This window comes from Myotis daubentonii, chromosome 11 (assembly GCF_963259705.1).
Source record: "Myotis daubentonii chromosome 11, mMyoDau2.1, whole genome shotgun sequence".
Lineage (NCBI taxonomy): Eukaryota > Metazoa > Chordata > Mammalia > Chiroptera > Vespertilionidae > Myotis > Myotis daubentonii.
Window position 1 is genome coordinate 80,466,420 of NC_081850.1, and position 16,313 is coordinate 80,482,732.

The 16,313-nt window shown below is 60.0% G+C and overlaps 1 protein-coding gene across 5 annotated transcripts in view; it reads right to left on the reverse strand.

Annotated features, from left to right (window-relative positions):
* Positions 1–16,313, reverse strand: part of BRD3 (bromodomain containing 3) — a 39,947-nt gene that overhangs the window by 19,686 nt on the left and 3,948 nt on the right. For 4 of the 5 annotated variants that reach the window (XM_059658444.1, XM_059658443.1, XM_059658442.1 and 1 more), the window contains exon 1: positions 3,759–3,915. The exons of the other annotated variant lie outside the window; for it this stretch is intronic. The gene's annotated coding sequence lies outside the window, so the exon portion shown is untranslated. Of the gene's footprint in view, positions 1–3,758; positions 3,916–16,313 lie in introns of those variants that run through there. 5 annotated transcript variants of the gene reach the window in all.

Consider the following 16,313-nt stretch of genomic DNA (forward strand, 5'->3'; position numbering starts at 1 on the left):
AGCCACCAGGGCTGGGATGCTCACTACAGCCCACGTGCTGGCGTGCGGACCACGCCGTTCTGCAGGCTTTACTCGCTGTGGCCCCCTCTGCCCTCGGCTGCCTGCACGGGGTGGAGGGGGGTAGGGGGCTCCCGTCATCCCGGGCAACAATGACCAGTGACGCAGTCATGTGAATCTCCCCCCCTAAGACCTACACGTGGCGGGGTCAACCTGGAGGCAGCTGGGATGACAGGGCAGAGGGGTGCCTGCCTTATCTGGATCCGCAGCCAGCAGAGCCCGGCTCGCAGCCCCGCTCCCCGCCCGGCACTGGGCTGGCACCAGGAGTGCCCGCCAACGTCCTCAGGACAAGACACTCGCGAGCCCCCACTCTGGCCCCGCCATCACCTCCTAAACATCACCCTGGAAATGCCGCCACGCCGGCCACACCCCCAGCTCCCGTGACGTGGCAGAACGCGGACTAAGGGACACCGACATGCCCCTGCCCCAGGGGACACTCCCCGGAGCTGGACAAGCACTTCCCCAAGCACCTCACTGACCCGGCCTGACGACTGTCCCCACACTGCAGGGGCTGTGGCAAGGGGGTAGGGGGCTCCCCCAAAACAGCTCCTGGCCGGCTCTGGCTCGAGGCTGGAAAGACCCTAAAAAGGAGGTAAACTGGGCCCTGGCTGGTGTGCTCAGTGGTTAGAGGGCACGTACTGAGGCTGCATGTTCGATCCTGGGTCAGGGCGGTGCAGGGGGCACCCATGCGATGTGTCTCTCACATTGCTGTCTGTCTGTCTCCCCCACCCCCACCTTCTCCCCCAAAACCAGTAAGAACATCTTGGGTGAGGACTCACAAAAACAACAAAGGTGAAAAAGGCGGCAGATTAGACCTGGTTCTCGCATACAACAGCTAAAAGCCGGCAGGAGGGGCACACGGCCAGGGCACCGAGCTGAGAGCCGAGAGCTGAGAGCCGAGGCCGTTTCGTGGTCCCTGCTCTAACCCCCTTGCCTGCGGGGGATCCTGACCCGTGACTCCGCCTTTAGGAGCCCGAGCTTCCCTGCCGGCACGGGCGCAGGCCCCGGGCGGGGTGCAGGCGTCCGAGGGCTTCGTGACCACGGGGACACCGAGGCAGCTCCAGGCGCCAGTCCCCACCTGGGCCGTGGCCAGCACCCCTGACCCAGACACCTGCTGACCTCCTGAAGCAGGGGGCAGGCGGGGTGGAGGGCACCCAGGCGGACCGGAGTCGCCAGCCCCCACCCCCCAAGCTCCCCGATGGCACAGGTGCAGCCCGCAGGGCCCTGCCCTCCGCCACACGCCACACGGCTTCCCTTCCAGAAAGGGTGCTGCCAGGTGGCATCACCCGCAGACGCCGGGCACCCGGGCCTGCCCGCGGGTGGAGCAGGGCTCCCGACAGGCCACCCACCACCCAAACCGCTGAACCAAGCGCTAGAACGGCCCCCAAACCAAGACACCTGCAGAGCCGCCTCAGGCAAGTTCCCCGCCAAAGCTGTGTGGGGGCGAGGGGGGGCGGGCACATTATGAAATTCTGGGCAGAAAGCTTTTGGCCAAAAGTAAGGGACGCAGGACACCAAGGCCCACCAGCCGTGGACAGGAAGCCAGCCAGGCCGGGCGCTGGGGACCTAGGGAACCTAGGCGGGACCTGTTAGTCAACTCCACTCTGGACCCCCCCCCCCCTCTCCGTTCCCCGAGGGAATGCACGCTCTCCCCCAACAACCAGGAAGTGGCGCGCAGCTCACCACAGTCGGCTGGCCACTCGCCAGCCCATAGGAAGGTAGGAAGCGGGGTGGAAGGTGAGTGGGGTGGCCCCCCCCACACACACACACACTTTCACTTTCCGCTGCAGGCTGGCGGAGTGGAAGGCGGGAGCTGTGTTTACAAACCCCTTTATGCAAAGCTCACTTCCCAGGCGCACGTGAGCTGCCGTAGAACAGCAATGATTCCAGTTCCCGGAAACAAAGTCGCCACCACCAGGTGCCTACCGTCCACCCCAGGCGCCCCTCTTCCCTGGACCCCGCCGGGGCTGCCTCTAAGCCCCAGGAGCTGTTGGGAGGCGTTTCCAGATGCCCAGGCCCAGGCATGGGGCCCCCAAGTTACCAGAAAGGTCAGAGAAATGCCCCCACCTCCCGTCCAGGCACAGTGCGTGCCCAGTCTCTCCGGATCGGTAACTACCAGCACATCAAGGCCGCAAGGCCGAAAAGGGCGAATTCGGACCTTTATTTGCAAATGAAAGGCCTGCATACAGAGCTGCGAGGGAGGGCAGGAAAGGAGTCCCTAACTCCCCAGGGCTCATGTCCTCCCCCACCCCACCCCCCCAGGGGCTCAGGCCTTCTCTGGAGTCTCCTTAAAAGCCTTTAAAAGAAGAATTCGCCCAGAAGAATGCCACACCCCGCACAGGCTCCAGGCTCTCCTCCGGCCACTGGGTGGACCCAGGAACAGAGCCCCACTTTTCAGGGAAGAGTAAGGGATAAAGAACCTTCCGGCGGCCCTCAGTGGGGAGGGGACAAGGGGGAGCAGGGGAGGGGCAGGGCCTGGAGACGGGGGTCCTCTCCAGCCTGGAGTTAGCCCACGGACACACGCACCCCCAGCTCTGCAGCCAATAGCATGGTTAACACGGGGACCCGGTGGGGGCACGTTATGAAATTCTGGACAGAAAGCTTCTGGCCAAAAATGAGGGTCGCAGGACACTCAGGGATTGGGCCCAAGGGAGAGAACTCACAAGATAAACCAGGGGACCGCCCAGGGGGTCCCCGTGCAGTGCCCCCACTTTTTATCTTTGCAAAACTGCCCCTGGCCCCGAGAAAAAGGTTTCCCAAGGCCTCCCCCCGGCCCTGCCCCCGCAGGAGCAACCTGTGGAGAGGGGATCGCCTTCCCCGAGCGCCCAGCTTTATTCACGAGGAACATGTGGACATCGGAGGTCTGGGGCGAGCACTGCTCCCCGATGGGCTTGTAACAGGCCCACCCCGAGGAGGGAAAGCAGCAGCGCCCGCTCCTCCCGCTCCAACTCGCCCTCACGCGGATTAAGCGCTTTTCAGGCTGATTTCAAAACGGGAACTGCATCTCCTCCCGGCCCGGCTGTTGCGACCCTGCAAAGGGGCTCCAACTCGGCGCTGGGCCCCTAACTCTGGGAGGGCGCTGCCCTAAGCCACGCCGCCCGCTGGCCTCTAACTCTGGGCGGCCGCGCAGAGCCGGGCTCGGGCCTGGCCTCGCCCCTCGCCCCGGCCGCGTCCACGGCCCCAGCGCGAGCCTCCCGGCGGCGGCGGGGAACCATGGCGGGCGGGGCGCGCAAAGAAAGTGGCGCCGGAGCGCCCGGCGCGGCCCGGGACGCGCCGCGCACCTTCCCCGCCGCGTCCTCCCCCGTTTCCCCTCCAAAAGATGGCGGGCAGAGGAAAGGGGGGAAAAATCCCTTCCGTGAGGCTGGGCGCACGGGAGGCCGGCTGGCGCGGGTCGTGCCAACTCCAGGCTACGCGCCCCAGCCGCGGCGACGCCCCCGAGCCCGGGACGCGGCGACGTCCCCGAGCCCGGGACGCGGCCAGCCGGGAGGGAGCGGGCGGAGGGCGAGGAGAGGGGGCCCGGGCGGCCGCCGCGCTTTGTTGCATCGTGGCCGCGCACAAAGGCGGCGGCGGCAGAGGCTGGGGCGCCCGGCTCCCCGGACGCGCCGGCGGCCTGCGCCGGGGACTCGGGGCCGCGCTGCCCGGCCCGCCCGGCCCGCTGCCGCCCGCCGCCCCGCGCGCAAGGAAGCAAGAGAAAGGCGTACTTGGCCTCGGCGGCTCCGGCGGCCGTCCCCTCCCGGCCCGCGCGGCCGGCTCCTCTTTGGCTCGCCGGCCCCGGCAGCATAATAGACGCGCCAGAGCCGAGCGGGGCTCATGCGCTGCGCCGCGGAGCCTGGCGGGAGTCGTAGTCCGCGGCCGGGACCGCGCCCGGGCTGCCCAGGGGAGGCGGCGGCGCGCGGACTACATGTCCCGGCCCCGCCGGCGCCGCGCCCCACCCCGCGCGCCCCCGCCCGCCACCCGCCCCGCAGACGCGGCCCGGGGGGCGCGCTGGGGCGGGGCGCCCACCCACCCCTTCGACCCCGGCGACGGGGCGGAGACCCCGGGCGGCCCGCCCTCCGGTGCAGGGGACGAGCTCCTCGGGCGAATTTCCTGGTGCCCCCGGGTGGCGTGGAAATGGCGGGAGCGCGGCCATCGCCCGCCTGCCCGCCGCCCAACGCATCCGGGGTCTCCGAGCCCGGGGTTTGGGGTCGCCCTGGAACCCGGCCGCGCACAGCCGGGGCGGCGCGCACCTGCAGAGCGCCCTTGTTTGTAAACAAACCGCGCTGCTAATTAGCCCGGCGGGGGCGCGCACGGGAGGCGAGGCGGGGCGGCGGGCGCGCGCAGGGGCGGCCCCCGCGGGGGAGGAGCTGCGCTCGGCCCCGCCCCCATCTGCCCACCTCCTCTCCCTACCCACCCCACCCGTCTTTCGTGCACACAACGCCTGGGGGGTGGGGAGCCCAAGTACCCGAACTGGCGAGGCGTAGGAGACGTTCCCGCCTCTGCCGGGAGGCCTCTCCCTCAGCCTCAGTTTCCCCACCTGCCCAGTGAGGGCAGGCATGGAATCTGAGGTCCCTAGCCTGAGATTCCAGACTCCAAAGATAAAAACAAGGACCCGGGCCCTTTTCCCGTAATTTGAAAAGATCAGCTGGTGGACACGTTTTCGGATCTTGTTTTAGGTGGCAATTACTCGCTGCATACATAAGGACATGGTACCCAGCTATAAATTAAGGTAGCTGCATGTTGTGTATATTAGACACGCACACACACCCCCCATAAAAACGTCAGAAACAACACATCTTCCTCAGTGCTCGCTGGCCCTGCCCACTGCGAGGTGGCGTTTCCGAGCGTGGGCTGGACCCATGCCAAGCCCGGGTCACCGGGTGTATCTGAGGTTGCGCAAGCGCTGCACTGCCCCAATGCATGCGTCTTTACGATGAGCGATGAGCGCCAGAGACGGGATGGGTACCCACACCCCCTCTAACAGGCCGTCTGCCCAGGCTTACAGGGGCGGAAGCTGGGCTCTGGGAGGTGAAATGGCTTGCTCTGGGTCACGGAACCAGTATGTGGGAAACTCTGCAGGAGAGGCCCAAACCAAACTGTCCCAGCCTGCCACCGCCCCTGCGGCCCCTGAGGCTGCAGAGTAGGGCCCGGCTGGGGAAGACCTTTGCCTTGTTAGGTTCCAGGGGGAACAGGTCCGGGAAGGTGAGGGTCTGTAGGCTGGTTCCTTAGAACCACCATCCTGGTTGCGTCCCTCTCCAAGCCCTGGTTTGGTACCCCCACTTCTGTTTCATCCCCAAGGCCTCGTCCCCATCCTGCCATCTGGGTCTCATTCTCTTGGACGCCCGGGGCCTGGGCACTCTGGCCAACAGGATGGTCCACTTAATCACTTAAAAACACCCCACCTCCTTCCCCCTGAGGCCAAAACAAAGCCTCTCCCCTGGTCTTGACCTTGCAGAGCCGCCCCTGACCAGCCAGGCTGTCGAGGCTGCTGACTGAATGCCCTGGACGCTGGTGACCCTCCTTGGGCCTCCGCTGCCCAGAGGAGTCCCCCCGGGAGCATAGCAGGTACCTGGGCATCCCCGGGGACCTGGCTCTGAAGGGAGGACCCCGGTCCCACCTCTCCCTTCCCCGTGCCCACCGGTCCGGCTTGCCCGCTCAGGTGTGGCCCAGGTGGCTTAGTGCAGTGGCCCTCCCTGCGGCTGGAGAAGTCTGGGGAGCGACCTGACAGACACTTACCTCGGGCCTCTTGGCCCAGGGTCACCCCTCCTTGGGCCCAGTGCGGGGCGCCTCCCTGGGATCCCTTGAGAAGCAGAGCTGCCTTAGGAAGAGGCTTGGATGACCCTGACTGTCCCCACCAACCACTAGTCTCTCCCTTCCCAAGTTCTTGGAGTTTCAACACCGTGAGGTTGGGCCACTTAATCTCCCCAACCCAGTTTCCTCATCTGTCAAGGGGGACAAAAATAGGCCCTGATCCTCTGCTCGGGGGGAGGGGGGGGAGGGGAAGCTGGTGGGAAAGGTGGGGCCTGGGGCCCCCATGGTCCCAGCTGCTGCTCTGCCTTGGGCTCTCACTGACAAGGCCTGTTCACTGGCTTCTCCCCTCCAGAGTGGCAGCTCCGTGAGGGCCGGGCTCTGTATGCACAGGGCCAGCAGGTCTGGCACCTCGGGGCGCTCAGGAAATATTTGCCGAATGAATGCATGTTCTCTTCTGCCCACCTGCCCCACCTTCCAGCCTCCATCTGCAAACCTCAGTGCAGCCGGCAAGGCAGCTGCCCTGCTCCCCCCACAGGACCCTGCAGGAGGCCTGAGAGCCATGGCCTTAAAGCTGGCGCTTGGCCTTAAACCCATGCTCAGGACAGGGCCTGGGGCCTCAGCTGCCTCCTCACTCCTCATGCAGTCCTCATCCAGCAGGCCCCTGGAGGCCCAGAGCAGGTATGTTACTGTATTTACAGGTTATACATCAGTCTCGTAAAAGTTTAGTTATTGTGAATCCTTCCCCAGGAGACTGGTCAGCTCTCAGAACTAGAGAAAAAAAGGAGTTTCTGCTCCCACCGAGCAAAGTCTAAGCTACAGAGACTCTGGGGGTGGGGAGCAGAGGTTTCCAATGATCAATCACTTCCTGGTCACGTGCTGGGTGCCGGGCACGGGGGCAGAAGCTGCACATACACATTCCCACTGCGTTTCCAAACAATCCCCTGAGGGAGGGGTTATGAGACCTACTTCACAGAGGACGAGGGAGGCGCAGTGAGGTGAAACCGCTAGCCCGCCGGAGCCACGGCTTGGACCCAGATCGGGTTTTACGTTTTACCTGCAAAAATACATTCCAGGAGCCTGCGTTTCGGAAGGGGAGTGGAGGGGTGTGCTTGAGGAAGCAGAGGCCCAAGTCTGAGTTATGAAGTGGTTGTCTTAGAAAGGTGTGGGGGGCCCCAGTGAGGGATGGGGTTTTCCTGCCCCCAACGTCGGTCATTTGCACAAAAGTAACAGTAGAGTCCTTGAAAGCACAGAGTGGAAGCGTGGGCTGCGCTGCATCAATGTGGCCGCAGAGGCAAGAAGACAGGTGACAGCCGGCCAGAATCTCAACCTACCCCTCTGTAAAGTGGGGATAATAAGTACCTGCCTCAGAGGATGGCCGCAGGGGATGAGGTGTGGGTTCTCGTTCATAAGATAGGACATTCGTTCCTTCCTTCACTCCGGAGGTAGCGACGGAGGGGGAGGTGCCCTACACTCCTGCCTCCTGGCACGGCAGGTACAACAGCGGGCAAGAGGAAGCACCAGCTGCCACGGGGCTGCCACGCTGGGGCTGGGAAGCACAGAGGATCACAAATGAAACATGCAGCAGAGCGCACGCAGCAGAGCGCACGCAGCAGAACACATGCAGCAGGAAGCATGCAGCAGAACGCATGCAGCAGAACGCACACAGCAGGAAGCACGCAGCAGAACGCACACAGCAGAAAACATGCAGCAGGGAAGCATGCAGCAGGGAAGCGTGCAGCAGGGAAGCATGCAGCAGAACACACGCAGCAGGAAGCACGCAGCAGAATGCACACAGCAGGAAGCACGCAGCAGGACGCACGCAGCAGGACGCACGCAGCAGGACGCACGCAGCAGGAACCATGCAGCAGGAACCATGCAGCAGGAAGCATGCAGCGTGCCTGCCATGCTCAGGGCCCTGGGACAAAATCAAGGCTGGAGGGGCCGGGTGCTCGGCTTTGCGGCCATGGCAGCGAAGTGTAGGCACCAGGCTTGTGGGCGATTTAGTGTCGTTTTTCGTCTTAATCATTTGCTTTTTCCCACGACAAACAGGTAAATATTATGCAGTACAGCTGAGTCTGGTTTGAAGAAGCAATCCTGGCGGTGCAGTGGAGAGAGGGCTGGCCGGGGAAGGGCTGGGCCCGTAGAGAAGCAAAGATTTTTCGACGTCTCGGGACGGGCTCCGGGAGGGATCGGCTTGGTGGGGTGTGTGCACTACACAGGCACGGACGCCAGGCTCTCACTTGGGTTTAGGAACCACTGTTTCTATTATTGTTATTATTTTAAATATCCTCACCGAGGATATTTTTCCATTGATTTTTATAGAGAATGGGAGAGAAAAAGGGGCGTGTGTGGGAGAGAGAGAGAGAGAGAGAGAGAGAGAGAGAGAGAGAGAGAGAGAGAAGCATCGATGTGAGAGAGACACATGACTTTGAACCCTGACTTCCTGGTTCATAGGTCCGTGCTCAACCACAAACTAAACCTAAAGCAATTCAGCCCTGGCTGCTAGCTCCGTTGGTTAGAGCTAGAGCAGCCGTGGGCAAACTACGGCCCGCGGGCCGGATCCAGCCCGTTTGAAATGAATAAAACTATTGAAAAAAAAAGACCGTACCCTTTTATGTAATGATGTTTACTTTGAATTTATATTAGTTGACACAAACACTCCATCCATGCTTTTGTTCCGGCCCTCCGGTCCAGTTTAAGAACCCATTGTGGCCCTCGAGTCAAAAAGTTTGCCCACCCCTGAGCTAGAGCGTCGTCGGCATGAGACCAAAGCTGTGGGTTTGATGCCTGGTCAGGTCACAGGAGAATCAACCGATGGCACGTACCCGGCTGCAGGCTCCTCCCCGGGCCCTGGTTGGGCTCCTGCAGGAGGCAACCAATGGATGTGTTTCTCTCACATGGATGTTTCTCTCTGTCTTTTCTTCTCTTTTCCACTCTCCTGATCTAAAAATCAGTGGGAAAATATCCTCAGGTGACAATTAAGAAAAATAAATAAATAAAAATATATCAATATATAACATTTAAAAAAAAAATAAAAATTTTTAAAAATCAAAACATACCAAAGCCGAAACCGGTTTGGCTCAGTGGATAGAGCATCAGCTTGCGGACTGAAGGGTCCCAGGTTCGATTCCAGTCGGGGGCATGTGCCTGGGTTGCGGGCACATCTCCAGTAGGAGATGTGCAGGAGGCAGCTGATCAATGTTTCTCTCTCATCGATGTTTCTAACTCTCTATCTCTCTCCCTTCCTCTCTGTAAAAAATCAATAAAATATATTTAAAAAACAAACAAACATACCAAAGCTTATTGGGTGCAGTGAAGCCAGCACTCAGAGAGAGATTTATAACTGTAAATGACCATACACACACACACACACACACACACACACACACACACACACACATATATATATTTGTAAATGACTATATCAAGAGAGAAGAACTATCTCAAATCAATAAGCTAAGCTTCCACCTAGCGGAACTAGAAAAGGAATAAACTAAACTCGAAGCCAGCAAATGGAAGGAAATAATAAAGCTTAGAGTGCAGATAAATAAAATAAAAAATAGAAAAGCAGTAGAGAGACTCAGCTACCCTAAAGGCTGTCTTTGGGGGTGGGGTAGTGAAATCAATGACACTGACAAGCCTTTCGCTAGATTGTCCTAGAAAAAAGAGAGAGAGAGAGAGAGAGAGAGAGAGAGAGAGACTAATATTACCGGGACGGGGAGTGAAAAGGCCGGGAGGAGAACAGCAGGGCAGCTGTAAGCCCACAAACACCGGAACCTGGATGAAAGGGACGGATTCCCGGGAGTCCACACACCCCCAAGCTTGACTTGGGGAGAAACACAAAATCTCCATACGCAGCCGTGAGAGACGGAGTCAGCGCTCAGACACCGCCTGCAGGAGGCCCAGGCCAGGGGCTCGCTGGTGAGACACGGAGTCAGCGCTCAGACACCGCCTGCGGGAGGCCCAGGCCAGGGGGCTGAGCCCGATGGAGCTTCAGAGAAGCATGAGCACGGGTCCTTCTCCCTCCCGAGAGCGGAGGCGGGAGCAAGTCCTTACCACGCTTTCCTCGCCTGCCCGCGGCTCCTCGCAGAGCACCGCCAGCAGAAGGCATGGGGGGACGACGCCGAGAACCTTGTAGTTCCCTTCCGGGCCCGGGACGGCCTCCCTCGGTCTCTCCCCACACAGAGCTGCACAATGGCATCGCTGGCACCCCTCCCCGCGCCCGCGAGTGGCCCTCCAGGCGCCAGGGCCCAGCACCTCATTCACCAGGTGGCGCAGACCATCCCAGGATCCCGAGTGCCCGGCAGATTCACGCGCCTCTAGGGATGGGCAGCTCTGCCCCGTCCAGTGATGCCATCCTATACCTGACACTGCGGGCAGCCCGGGGGCTTGGCAGCGTTTTGAGGGAAGGGCTCCGGGAGGGATCTGCTTGGGGGTCTGTGTGCTACACGGGCACCTAGGCCAAGCTCTCATTCAAGTTTAGGAACCACTGTTTCTATTATTATTATTATTATTATTATTATTATTATTTTTAAAATCCCCACTGAGGATATTTTTCCATTGATTTTTAGAGAGAATGAGAGAGAGAGAAGCATCGATGTGAGAGAGACACATGACCTCGAACCCTGACCTCCTGGTTCATAGGTCAGTGCTCAACCACAGGGCTGGGCTGTTTCACACGACCTCCTGCTTTCCTAGTCCCTCCCCCTTTGGTCCCCGACAGCTTGAACAGGAGCCCCTGAGACTGAGGGGGAACCCACGTCTGGGATTAGAACTATCCAGAGCCATCTGCCCTTCACCCCTGCCCCTCTGCCCAGAGCAGGCCCGCGGTGGGCAGCACCTGCCCTGCCTGCGGGAGCCGGTGCCGGCCCGCGGGCTGGGGCTGGACGTGGCGGGCGGCCGCTCAGCCCCCGGTTCTGTCCCCCAAGGCCTGGGTCCCAGGAGGTGACAGCTGCCAGCCAGCCCAGGCCGCCCCAGCCGCAGAGAAGCCGGGACCACGTTCCCTGCAGACACTGGGCCCTCAGCAGCTTCCAGGGGGTTCACAGACCTGGGAGGGTGGAGGGAGGGAAGGCAGGGGAGGGGAGCGGGGAGGGGGGAGCCGGCCTGCAGCTGGCCTCCCAGGCGCCCGGGCCCACGCCTGGGACTTTGGCCCCTGGTTCGCTGCGTCAGCTGTTCTATTTTGGGCCAGTTGCTCCTCTGTTAGGGAACTCTCCCGCCGTGGGAACCCAGAAAGGCGAGGGCTGGGGTGGTGGCCTCTCCAGTGCCAGGTGAGGGGTGCCCCCAGGCTGGCACGCTGGCCTGTACCCCCAGCGCAACGCTCCCGCCTCCTGAGCCGGTCCGGGCACTCCTGGAGCTTATCCCACAGGAACAACCCCGCAATCCATAGCCCTGAAAGTCGGAAAAGACCCAAAGCCGAGGCCCACAGGCCACAGCGGGAGGGGAGGAGCCGGCTGCGTGGGTGGGGGGTGTGGGGATCCCCGTGAGCTGCGGGCGGGAGGCAGGCTGCGGGGCTGCTGTGATCACAGTCACTGTGGAAATGTGGCCACGGCGTCTGCTCACCTGTGTGGAGGCCCATAGCGCAGGGTCAAGCCCAGCCCTGTCCTTGCCTGGCTGTGTGGCCTGGGGCAAGTCACTGAGGCTCTCTGAGCCGCCATGTCCCTCATCCGTGAAAACGGGAATGTCTTACCAGCGTCTGGGATTTAGGGAGACGGCGTGTACAGCCCTCGGCGGGGAAAGGCTACGGGGGGGGGGGGGGAGCAGGAAGAGCAGCTGCGGGGTGCTAGCCAGGACAACTGGCAGTGGTTTGAGGTGACAGGGAAACAGGTGGGACACTAGCAGCGGAATTTATTTATACTCCTTAAGGATGCCCCCGGGAACCCCTGCTGCACCCCCCCCAAAAGCCTAAAGGCTTTGAACACAATCCCCGGCGTTTTGGGCCTCTGATTTCCACCTGCCAGCCCAGGGCCCGTCTTTCTCGCTATCTTGTCAGGACCGCGCTCTAACCCAGGGATTAAGCCCAGGCCTCTGCAGACAGAACAGTGGGGCCTGGCTGGGAGCGGAGCCGCATTCCAGGGATTCCTGTTCTCAGACCCGCCCCGCTGGCCCCAGCCCAACACCCTGCACAGCCTGGAGGGGCCGCCCTGGGACCCTGGGCCTGGAGGTGGTGGGGGGGGGGAGGGCAGACAGACTTAGTTGTGGGGCCTTTGAAGCAAATTAGGATAGGCTTAGAGTAGACCCAACAGGAAGTGGCAGCTAACATTCCAGGATTCATTCGTTGGGGGGGCTCTTTATTAGGCACCGACTGTGTGCCCCTCCCAGCAGGCTCTGCGGCCTCGTTGGCTGTCGCCACTCCCATGAACCCACAGGAGGGAGGGAGGTGGACAAGTGAGGGTCAGGGTGCTCCCAGGGATGGGAAGGGCGCAGAGAAGCGGGGGTGGGGGTGGGGGTGTGGGGCGTGCAGCCTAGGGCTGAGCCTGGGGATCTTGAGGAAGGGAAAGTTCCGTCTCCACTTCCCTGGGCTGAGGGATTGCGGGGACAGGGTCTTTCAGTTTTCTTTCTTTTTAAAAAAAAATATATATTTTATTAATTTTTTTACAGAGAGGAAGGGAGAGGGATAGAAAGTTAGAAACGTCAATGAGAGAGAAACATTGATCAGCTGCCTCCTGCACACCCCCTACTGGGGATGTGCCTGCAACCAAGGTACATGCCCTTGACCAGAATCGAACCAGGACCCTTGAGTCCGCAGGCTGACGCTCTATCCACTGAGCCAAACCGGTCAGGGCAGTTTTCTTTCTTTTTAAAAAAATATATTTTCATTGATTTCAGAGAAGAAGGGAGAGGGATAGAAACATCAATGACGAGAATCACGGATTGGCTGCCTCCTGCACGCCCCCCACTAGGGATTGAACCGCAACCCTGCATGTGCTCTGACCGGGAATCGAAGTGTGACCTTCAGGTTCAACCACTGAGCCACACCAGCTGGGCTAAGTTTTCAAATGAGACAGTCCTAAGCCAGCCAAGCTGTCGGTCACCCTAGGGGGGCAGCCTAAGGGGTCGCCTTAGAGAGGGCGGCATCAGGGGGAGGGGATGCAGGGGAAACGGGCCGGGGTGCTCACTAGGGGCGAGAGGAAGGAGGGAGGAAGGGATGGGTCCATGGGGGAGGGCACACCCTGGGCAAAGGCCCTGGAAGGAGAGAATCTGGCCAAGAGTCACGCTTCCTCCTGTCACCTGCTCTTTCTGTCCCTGGGAAACCGAGGCCCCAGTGAAGGCTGGGACAGTCAGGGCTAGAAATGGCAGTCTGGATGCCAGGGTTGGAGTGGCCAATGGACTCGGGTTAGCTGAAGGCCCACTGGGCCCAGGGATGGTGGGCAACATGCCCGTCGCATAGACTGTGAGGAGGCGTGGAGGAAAGTGGGGACATAAGTCTCCCACCCCAGTCACCAGGGAGAAGGAACGCCCCCCCCACCCCCACCCCACTGACCTGGGGGGGCGGGAGCCTCGGGCTCTCGGGGAGCATCAGCAACCCGCGGGAATGGAGGTGGAGTCGGGGGGCGGCTGTCCCGCAGGGGGACTGGGCCAGCAGCTCCTGCAAGGCCTGGGTCCTGCACATCCCCTGCGTCCCTGGGACCCAGGATGCTCCCTCATCAACTGCCATCGGAATCCAACCTCAGGGCTGGGCCGTTAAAGGGCCAGTGCTCCTGCCCAGCTTGCTGCCTGCGTTGGGTGTGCGTGCAGGGCATCCCAGTCTCTGCCACGTGGTCTGTTCCTCTGCCACCCCGTGAAAGTCCTCCACCGGCCCTGTGACTAGATACAGCTGCTCAGAAGCTTCCAGTCCTATGAGACCGCGATGTTCTTTATTTTTTTGGAGAAACATCGGTTTGTTATTCCACTTATTCATGTAGTCATTGACTGATTCTTTAAAAAAAAATATATATATTTTATAGATTTCAGAGAGGAAGGGAGAGAAAGTGAGAAACATCAGCGATGGGAGAGAATCATGGATCAGCTGCGTCCTGAACGCCCCCCACCCAGAATGGAGCCTGCAACCCGGGCCTGTGCCCTGACCTGGGGTCGAGCTGTGACCTCCTGGCTCACAGGCTGACGCTCACCCACTGAGCCGGCGCGGGGCTCCCTGCAGTTTGTCTTCTGGAGGAGGGAGGAGAAACCAATTGACGGGAACCTGGCTGAGTTCTGAGCTGGGGGTCAGGGCCCTGGTCTTGCTCCACGGGCCGCAGTGGAGCGTGGAGACGGGAAGACTCGAGTTGGCGCTGGGAGCGGGGGGGGGGGGGGGGGGGGGGGGGCACAGTTTGGGGGGCTCTAGGTGAGAGGAGGAGGTGGGTCTGGTAAACTCCCGCGGCTGTTTGCATTTGGACCGAGGGCCAGGGAACCAGCTGAGCCGTAAAGGAGGGTGTGACCGGTTGGGGCTGCGCTTCCGAGGCCCGTGGGGAGGCGGGCCGGGGCGGCAGTGGCCGGAGTGCCCTTCTCCCTCCCGAGCCGCTCAGGTGACCCCCTGCAGCCGCTGCCTCGCCTCCACGGGAGTAGAAGCGTGAGTGGAGGCCTCCGGGCACGGAGAGCCCTGGGAGGGGCGCCCACACCGGCTGCCCGCCTTCCCGACCGGTGTCTATGGCACCCGCGCCGCTCCTTTCCCGGGGCCTTTCCATCTCAAACGCCCCGTTGTCAGGTCGGCACCGCGTCCCGGTCCTGTGCGGACTCCGGTTCAGTCGGTAAATGACAGGCTGCCTGTCATTCTGAGATGACAGGGCTGGGCTGGGGCGCGGAGCCGGGGGCCATGACCCCCTCCAAGACGCTGAGCCGCGTGGGGAGCGGAGGGGCGCCGCCGTGGGGGGCGAATGCACCGGCCTTGGGGCTCCCGTCCTCCCAGGCCTCTGAGCCCTCCCCTTCCCGCGTGTCACCGCAGGTGATGGTACCGGAGACGTCACCCGCAGACGGCGCAGCCCGCTCCCTCCCATCGGCTCCGCTTGGGGGGGGTCGGCGAGACGCGGGGCGCCCGCGGGAGCGCTGGTGGCGCGGAGCCGGCGGGCGGAAGCCGTGGGAGCTCGCGGTCTTCGCTGCAAAGCGGGGAGGTAAGGGTCCCGGCGTCCCCGTGCCCCAGCGTCCGGAGACCCCGCGGAGGCCCTGGACGGCCAGCTGCCGCCCTGAGCGCGCGGCCGAGGAGGGACCGGAGCGCAGCGGAGACGTTGGGCCGCCCGCCCTCGCTTCCCGCCGGCTCTGCCGCTCCCGGGCGCCGCTGCAGGGCGAGCTCAGGACCCTGGCGCCCTGCGGGAGTGTCCTTTCTTTTCTCTCCAGTTTTTTTTATTTCAAGAAAAACGATTTTAAAAATAATAATGTTACATGCAATAAACCTTAATATTTCAAGATAAATTATCTTAAATATAATAAAGTTACATGCAATAAACATTAATATCTCAAGAAAAACTATTTTAAATATGATAATGTTACATGCAATAGACACCAATTATTCAGGAAAAATGATCTTACATATAATAATGTTACATGCCATAATCATTAATATTTCAAGAATAAAAGGATTTTAGTATAATAATATTACCACAACTGTACTAGCAAGTAGATATCACGAAAGTTATAGAAAATATTAAAAATCTGCAAATAATAGGATTACTTCTATTATACAGTGGGGCTTGACTTGCGAGTGTCCCGACTAATGAGTTTTTCGAGATACCAGCTGTCTCTTGGCCGATTTTTTGCTTTGAGTTGCGAGCTAAAATTCAGGTTACGAGCCAGCTTCAGATACCCCACCGCTAGTTGGCGCAGCGAACGTCACAGTGAAGGCCACAACATCAGCCCAGCATCACGTGTCTCGTGTCTCACTCGTTCACTTTAATGATTTGACATACGAGTAATTTGAGTTACGAGCTCCGTCACAGAACGAATTAAACTCGTAAGTCAAGGCCCCACTGTATTCTGGAATATTTTTTCCCTCTGGCCCTATTTTTGTTCATCAGTTTATGTTGTTCATTATATTCCACAAATGAGTGAGATCATATGATATTTATCTTTCTCTGACTTGCTTATTTCGCTTAGCACAGTGGTTCTCAACCTTCCTAGTGCCGCGACCCTTTAATGCAGTTCCTCATGTTGTGGTGACCCCCAACCATAACATTATTTTCGTGGCTACTTCATAACTGTGATTTTGCTACTGTTATGAATCAATGTAAATATCTAATATGCAGGATGTATTTTCATTGTTACAAATTGAACATAATTAAAGCATAGTGATTCATCACAAAAACAATCTGTCATTATATATGTGTTTTCCGATGGTCTTAGGCGACCCCTGTGAAAGGGTCGTTCGACCCCCAGGTTGAGAACCGCTGGCTTAGCATGATGCTTTTAACATCTATTTTGTCAGATATGAGTATTGCTGCTCCAGCTTTTTTTTTTCTTTTCCATTTGCATGGAAAATGTTTTTCCATCCATTCACTTTCATCCTGTGTGTGTCTTTTGTTTTGTGGTGGATCTGTTGTGGACAGCATATAGTTGGGTCATGT